The sequence below is a fragment of the Crocuta crocuta genome, unplaced genomic scaffold (genome assembly GCF_008692635.1).
Source record: "Crocuta crocuta isolate KB4526 unplaced genomic scaffold, BGI_CrCroc_1.0 scaffold113, whole genome shotgun sequence".
In the NCBI taxonomy this organism is placed as follows: Eukaryota; Metazoa; Chordata; class Mammalia; order Carnivora; family Hyaenidae; genus Crocuta; species Crocuta crocuta.
In genome coordinates, this window is record NW_027530368.1 from 3,324,728 (window position 1) to 3,333,818 (window position 9,091).

The window sequence follows — 9,091 nt, forward strand, 5'->3', positions numbered from 1 at the left end:
TCCCCAGCCCACCTACCCTGAAAGGAAGCCACCATTAATGCAGTGGCTCAGCTCCCACCCCAGGCAACCCACTTTTGGAACCTAACAGTAATCACAAACCTACCTTTACTAGGGGAAATGAGGGTGATCTGGAAACCTATACCTGCCCAACTCATGTTCTTATGTGAGAGACAGAGAAAGGCGTTACTTGGACACAAAAGTCAAAATATCGGTATGCCCTTCTGGAAGGGTAGGCTCGAGGGGCCAGAGAGAAACAAAATGAAAATGAATCAGAGAAAAATAAATCCAGGCAAAGGGAAGATGCAGGATATAAGAAACAGTTTAATCCAAATAAATGTGTTAGTAATGGGATTTGGAAATTTAATGCAAGTATCATGGAAGAATTATAAAAAGACAAAAATATCTGTAAAAATCTAGGGAATAGAAGATACGGGAAGAAGGTCATCAAAAAAGGCATATTAAAATTTTCATTTTGTTTTCTGAGATAGTGGTTATTTATTGATGTGCATATTTTATTCAGATTTATTTGTTAAAATTTAGAGATAATCAATGGTGAGATAGAAATAGGATGTATGACTTTGAAACTACTAGAGAATAAAAAGAACCAAAAACTTATCCAGTAAAACTTAGAAAAGGGAAACTAGGAAATATTAATAAATAGAAACCAGAAGATAAGATGCAAGGCATGACATCGAACCTAAAAGTAACAACAGTAAGCATAACTAAGTTAAACTCTCAATTAAAAAAAAAAGTCTCAGGGGCTCCTGGGTGACTCAGTTGGTTAAGCATCTGACTCTTGATTTTGGCTCAGATCATGATCTCACAGTTCATAGGATGGAGACCTCTGTTGGGCTCTGTGCTAAAAACGCACTGCCTACCTAGGATTCTCCCTCTCCCTCTCTCTGACCCTCTGCTGCTTGCACTCATGTGCACTCTCTCTCTCTCAAAATAAATAAATAAACTTTAAAAATATAATCTCAGATTGGCTATACAAGCCAAATCTAGTATTGTGCTGTCTATAAGAGAAACACATAAAGCAAACAGATAGGAAATGTGGGAAATAATGATATGAACAAAGATATATTGGGACATGTATGTGTGAGAGAGAGAGACGGGGAGGGGGAATGAATGAGGATTAGGAAAACTGAGACAGGATGGCAATATTGATATGAGAATAAGAAGAATTCAAGGAAAAATTAGATTGGAAAAATAGAGTAATTTATATTCATGAAAGTTATAACCAATGAATATATACAATATTAATGAAACTTTATGCATTGAAACATAGTTATAAAAAGATAGGGGAGCCTGGGTGGCTCCGTCGGTTAAGCATCCAACTTCGGCTCAGGTCATGATCTCACGGTTCGTGGGTTCGAGACCTGCATCAGGCTCTATGCTGACAGCTAGCTCAGAGCCTGGAGCCTGTCTTCAGATTCTGTGCCTCCCTCTCTCTCTGACCCTCCCCTGCTCATGCTGTCTCTATCTCTCTTTCAAAAATAAAGAAAACATTTTTAAAAAGATATAAAATGCTAGAAATGCACAAACTTAATGAAGCCCCAATTGCAATGGGAGGTTCTAGTACATTTTCATCAGAATTGGACAGACACTCAAAAGGATTCAGGTGACACAATTATAAAGTTTGATTTAATGACTGTAATATAACTTTATACCCAGTACATAGAAAACTGTCTTCTTTTCAAATACTTGTGAGTCATTTACAAAACTTGACCATGTATAGATACCTAAACAAATTCTCAATAAATTTCCAAAATTGGCCATAGTGCAATAAAACTAAGAATAATAAAAAAGACTAAAATTTTTCTAAGAATGGAATCACTAGAAATGCTTTCTAAAAATTATTTTCTACCAAAAATTAATAGCAAAGGAAACAGAATATATCAAAATATATGAGGTAAAGCCAAAGCTACACTCAGAGTAGAATTCATTGCTTTAATTATTTTGTTAAAAATAAATGATTGAAAGGGACTCGCTAATTTTGAGTTTTTAAAACTTTTCCTCTCTCTCTCTATATATATATATTTTTTTACCCACTTTCATATTTATAAAATTATACATTTATTTTCTTTTTCACTCTTTTCTTTTTTCTTGCCTGTCTTAAAAGAGGTTTGTCTCTTTTAAGAATCTTTTCACAGAAACTCTTCAAGAACAGTGATCATATCTATTGTGCTTACCTTAGGATCCTCACTGGTTATGTGTAGTACATGGGACATGCTTGGCACACATTAACTATTTACTGGTGAGGTAATCAATAGAGCCTTGTTTTGACTTCTGTATCAACTCTTCTTTTTCTTTTTTTACGCATCAATTTCTTCCCCCTACTTTCTTTTGATCTGATTGCTTCTTTTCTAATTTCTGAAACACATATCAGTCTCTGTGCTGACAGCCTGGAGCCTGCCTCAGATTCTGTGTTGCCCTCTCTCTGTCCTCCCTCCCTTGCTCATGGTTTGTCTCTCTCTCTCAAAAATAAATAAACATTAAAAAAATTTAAAAATTATTCCAGAAATTCAAACCTAGTTCAATATCAGACAGTTCATTAACTGGTAAATTAAAGAAAAATCATGACCATCTCAAAAAATGCCAGAATGTCATTTGACAAAATTTAACTTCTGTACTTGATCAAAAATCTTAGTAAGCCAAGAAAATTAAGCAAGTTTATTGACTTGATAAAAATTAGTCACTATAAATACTGTAACCATTATTTTTAATGGTGAAACACTAGCAACACCATTATAGCCAAGAACAAGACAAAGAAGCTAACCATCACTGCTATCATTTATCATTGTGTTGAAGTTTCTAGCTAAAACATTGAGCGATAAGAAAACCAAATACAGAATTACATATAGTAAATAGAAAGGGAAGACTTGTCCTTATTATGGATGACATGAGTAATTTAAATATCCGAGTGTCCGTGGGGATGAGCACTGGGTGTTATGTGGAAACTAATTTGACAATAAACTATTTGTAAAAAAAAAAAAAAAAGAAAGAAATATCCAAGTGTCAGCCATCAAGTATTTAGACAAGAAACAAGTCCTGTGAGGCATCCAGATTAAATCTATACAAAAAACTAAATATCTATAGGCTCCCTAAATACTAACAAAAATCGGTTAGAAAATAAAATGCAAAAAAAAAAACCAAATCATTCAAAGAATATGCTTAACTACAAAATAACCAGTAGCAAATTTAAGATGTATAAGATGTATGTGAAATATTTTTATTAAAAAATCTTTTTAATGTTTATTTATTTTTGAAAGCTAGAGAGAGACAGAGCACCAGCAGGGGAGGGGCAGAGAAAGAGGGAGATACAGAATCCAAAGCAGGTTTCAGGCTCTGAGCTGTCAGCACAGAGCCCAACTCAGGGCTGGCACCCACAAACTATGTGATCATGACCTGAGCCGTGGTCGGATGCTCAACTGACTGAGCCACCCAGTTGCCCCCCAGATTTTCTTAACTATAGACCAATGTTTGAAATAATAAATGGAGAGACACAACAAGTTCTTGGATGGGTAGAATTAATTGTATAAAAATATCAATTCTTCCCAAATTGCTCTGTTAATTGAATGTAATTCCAATAAAAAGCCCAATGGGATTTTAACATTTGAACATAGCAAATCAATTATAATTTTGCAAAATAAGAGTAATAAAAAGGAATTTGCTTTATGAGCTATAAAAATGACTATATCATGAAGATGAAAATTGTAGCGTAGGGAGTATAGTCAATAATACTGTAATAACGTTGCATAGTGACAGATGGTAACTACACTTATGGTATGCATTGCATAATGTATAGAATGGTGAAATCACTCTATTGTGCACCTGAAACTAATATAACAGTGTGTGTCAATTACACACAAAAAAAGTACTATAAAGTTACAATAATGAAAATTATATGCCAGAGACACACAAAAAAAAGAAAGAAAACTTGATTAATGGAAGAGAATAGAGAGTGTAAAAATAGATGAACGTACATACATATATAAAAATAACTAAGATGTAGAGTATACAAACAGGTTATAATCGTATGAACATGGGAAGGATTTTTTTAAATAAATGGAATCAGAATATGTGGATATCCATTTGGAAGAAACATAGTGCCTCTAGCTCCTTAACAACATATGCAGAAATAAATTTCAGACCAATTCAGTAATTAAATGTAAAACATCTTGCCATAAAAGCATTGGGGAATACCTGCATAATCTTTCCATGTGAAGCACCTTTCTAATCATAATTTAAAACCTAGAAGTTGTAAGACATAGATCGTTTAAAGTTAGTTATAAAAGCTATATTGTATTTATCCTTATAAAGTTATAAAGTAGATTGTATCAAATCTGATTTTATCAATGACTTCTGTCAAGTAGAAGACCTAAAAAGCCTCAAAAAGATAAATGTAAAACTGGAAAGAATAGCCACAGTACACAAAAAATTCTATATAATGTTGATAACTCAGAAAAATAGGCAAAGATGATGAAAAGTAATTCATAGAATACAATAAGCATAAGAAAAGATGCTCAACCTTGTGAATAGTCAAAGAAACGAAAATTAAAATTCAAGTTTATCAGCGTGATGGATAGGATTTAATATAATTGTCCAGTGTTTGTGTGGGTGCAAGTATAAATTGCAGGAAATCATTAAGAAAGACTAACTTTGCAGTGTCTGTCCCTTTTACTAAGAGATTTCATTCCTGGGAACTTAACCTATAAAAATATTTACATAAGTGCCCAAAAGTTATACATAAAGACGTTTATTGCAGCAATCATGAAAAACTGGAAACAACCTGAAGGTTTATCAGTTGGGGACTGATTAAATTAATTACTGTACATTCAAGCACCAAATTGTGCAAATGTGTACAAGGAGAGTGAGGAACCAAGAGGAAAACCTTGGCAGCCACATAGTTAATTCTATATTTGCACATCACACTCCTAATTTTGTAGCCCCAAGGCCACGCTCCACTGGGATACCAGGGACGAGCCTGGAGATCTAGTTTTAACGTTTTCATTTTATAGCTGAGAAACCTGATTGCTGACAAATGTTGGTCCATCTTCTACTGGAAGCCCTTGAGGGGAAACCCTGGTTGTAAAACATTCCTTATGTAAAACAGATCTGATTCTCCGAAACTATTTGTCATCAGAAAGCAGCTGAGGAAACCAGGGATAATAGATAGAAGTCAAAGGAGACAGAATTCAATGTAACGAAGAAAACCTTTAGGATTGACTGAAGGTGTTCTGATGGATGACTGCTGGGAAGCACTGTAGAGGGAATGCCATTGCTTGCGGGATTGATTAACTGACCATCAAGGTCACTTTCAGCCTTGAGATCTCATTATTCTCTCGTTCTACTCATTGGACTCAGTTTTCCGTTTTGAAGAAACACAGCTTCAGACTGATCTCCCTTGCCTTAACAACCTTCAGATAATTGTAGAGAACTCTCCAGTCCACTACTAGTGTTTTCTTCTTCAAACTCAACATCTCCATCTCCATCTCCATTTCCTTTATTTTCTCCTCCAAATCACTTCTCATATGTTATGACTTCTTGACTCTTCCTCCTCTGGTCCAACTTCCGGCAGTCACATCTTTATCTTGAACTATGGAACCAAAAATTTAATTAAGAGTTCTAGCTATGGTCTGAGTAAAATATAAAATATTTTTTTTTACTTTCTTTATGTGGAATATACAGTTCTGTCCATAAAGTCCTAAGGTACTTCGACTGCCAATGCACGCAGCTGGCTCATATTAGACTCACAGAAGAGACGCTCTAAGTTATTCTGAGTTTATGTACTGCACAACTCTAGGGGGCTCTATTTACAACATATTGTAGATTTATATATTTTTTTATAATAATTTTCCAGCAGATGGCAGTAAAGTGTCTGAGGAAGGGGGTGCCTTTTCTAATTTATACAAAGACCTTCTGTGAGCTAGCATTGACCCCAGTTCATAGTCATCAAAAACAATAGATATTTTTAATATGGATACATTGCCTTTATGGTGGACTCTCCAATGTTCGCTTCTTCCCCTCTTCCTTCCTAACAAATCCCAGTTTTGTTCAGCTCTCCATCTCTCCCCCATGTGACTCTGAGGAAGGCAATCCATTGACACCCCTACCCCCAGGGTAAATTTGGATTACTCTAAATCAGGGTTTCTTAGCATTACTGACATAATTCTTTGTTCTGGAGGTTTGCTATACTTTGTAGGATGCTTAGCAGCATTCCTGACCTCTGTCTACTCATTAGGTGCCAGTAGCATACCCCCTCTCCTCAGCTGTGGTAACCAAAAATGTCTTTAGGCATTGCCAATCATCCCCTGGGAGCAAATCTGCCCCCTACCCTTCCACCACGGTTGAGAACCACTAGCCTAGAGTGTCACAGAGAAGTAAAGCGTTCAGACCTGAAGCTACGTTTCCTTGGTTTCCTTGTTATAGGCGATGATAAATGGCCTTAGCCATCTGGAATCAGGTATTTTTGTTACTTGCAGCCAAAAGCATCCCCCTCTAATACAGGAATTACTGCTAATTTATGTCTACGTTTCCTGTGTTTGTATTACTTTTTGTTTGTTTGTTTTTGTTTCTGTTTTTTTTTTTTTCCTGGTATCTAAGTGAAAAACTTTACACTACCTCCATTCACTTTGTTACTGTTAGCTTTAGCCCAAGTTCTGGTTTACCAAGAGTCTTTTTAATCCAATTTTGTCAAACTATTAGTTACCTCTCCTAGTTTGGCATTGTTTGCAAATCAGATAAGCTTGTCATAAATACTCTTGTCTGAGTTACAGATTTAAAATATTTTATCAACATCCTTTATGAACAGTTGTTCAACCAGTTACAAATTCATCTAATTTATCAGCAGCCAACTCACATTTCTTCATATTATCTATTAAGATTTCCAGAGAGGCTTTGTCAAATGGTTCACAACGGCTGACCCATAGTGGTCCCTGATCCACATTAGTCAAATAACCAAGTAGAAATAGAGTAGGTTATTTAGTGTAAGCTACTTGTTGAGAGCCCATGTTTGTGCATAGTGATTTAGTGTGTAGAAACTATCTGCTTTTTAGTCCATTCTAGTGTTTTGCTGGTAAGAGATCACACTCATCAGTCTCCAATTCCCACATGCCTTCCATCTTGTCGACATTGAAACATACTCAACACTCGTCGGTCCCTTTGGTGGCCAGTCTCTAGTCCTCTGTGGACTCTCAAACATTAGCAACAATGGTTCAGGATTCACACTTGCAGTGATGTTTGTTGCTCTGAGACTTCATTCATCCAAGACATGACACATACTTAAAATCACCCCTTGTGTAAAAAAATTTAAATAAAGTAGCCTATGCACTTACTCAACCAAATACCACAGATGCAAAGGAGTGTCTGTTAAACTCTGATGAAGAAACACCATAAAGAGTTGACAGGCTCCACCTCTGCATCCAAAACAAATTGTTGGGATGTTTGGTAAACTTAGGGAGTAAAGAACCCTTGGAGAACACAAAGGGCATGAGAAAGACTCTGCCAAGAAAGAAAAACAGAGAGGAATGACTTACACTGGTGACTTCCCCTGAGTTGGATTGAGTTCCAGGATCCCCTCTCCCCCACCTGCCCACCCCCTTCCCCCAACTGACCCCTGCAGCCTCCCATCAGAGAGCTGGCTGATGAGGAACCACAGTGACCGCAGGGGCCAGTGAGCTGTGGGAGTGAGCCTTTGTGGTAGGTGCCCAGCCCAGGAGAGTGACCCAGCGCTAGAGGAAATAACAATGTTGAGAACCAAAGGGACCACACTCAGTGTTAAGAGAATGTCACGGTATCCATGTTCTGCTGTGGAAGGGGAAGTGTCTTCAGTGGCTCTCCTCGCTAGGTGGGGGTCTCATTCCCCACCTGTAAGTCACAGTTCAGAGAGCCGGAGCCAGACTGATTGTGTTCAAATGGTGGCTCTCCCAGTTATTAGTTATGGGACCTTGGGCAAACCATTTAACCTTTCTGAGTTTCACTCTCCTTGTTTAAAAATGAGAAGGAGCGCTCAGTGCGTGCTCAGTGCATGGCACAGTGATATTAGCTACTATCACTCTTAGACCATCTGCTTTGGGCTGTTGAGAGAAGAGAAAGCCGAGACATTATGAGTTTGATCCTCAAACCAAAAACTGGTCCTGGGGTTTATGTAATCTGCAGGATAAGGAGGCCAAAGCTGGAACAGAACTGTGATTTCAAAGGTTCAAAGTGACTTTCTTTATTGCTAGAGGGGGGTTCTTGGGTTCATTCTTAGGCAACAGCCCTTCTAATTAAGCAAAGCAAGTGGAGTGGATTTCCAAAGAGCTAAGTTTCTCTGTATAACAATGTTAACAGGTTTCCTTGAATGATAGTGGTGGAGGTGGGGAGGGGTGGACAGATTGTACCTCCTCAGAAACATACTTCCTTTAAAGAAATACTTCTTTCGCAGTCACTGGATTAGGCAGTCTTTCATGGGATAATATTGCCTGTTCCTGGGAGGTGTTTCTGTTACTCTTCAAACATAGGGTCACAGATTTTGGAAGAGACCCTGAGGGTGACAGAAAGCCTGTGCAGGTCTGATCAACACTGTTGCTGGAGGAAAGTGGAGAAAGAAATTGTTTTGGCGTGGCTGGGACTGTTGATAGCTCACAGATGGTATTTTTCAAGACTAAGTAAGCTAGAGGTTGGGAAATGTCTTGATTTGTAACTTTGGGTTTGGATATATTTTAAAGGCGAAAGGGCAAGACTGTATGCCTGGGGGTAGGGCTGGGATTTTCTTGAAAGAAGTTGATTTCTCATTGTCACTCATGTTTGCAAGAGGTTAACCATAGGACTGGAAAATAAGAACTTGGAAGGTGGGCCCTAGAATTAAGTAAGAGAAAACTGGCTCCTGTCTGTGGGCCTTAGGGTATGATTCAGTTGGATTTTAGATTGGGTTGTTATGCTTAAGGACACTTCTTTTGGAATAGACCTGGGGACAGGTAGATCGGGGAAGGCAAGGAGGCCAGCCTGTACCCCAGTGAGATGGGCAAGAATCAAGGGAAAGAGGAGGCCAGTGGAGAGGCCCCATGAAGGCGACTGGGCCTCTGGACCCAGGGCAGCCATCGCTAAT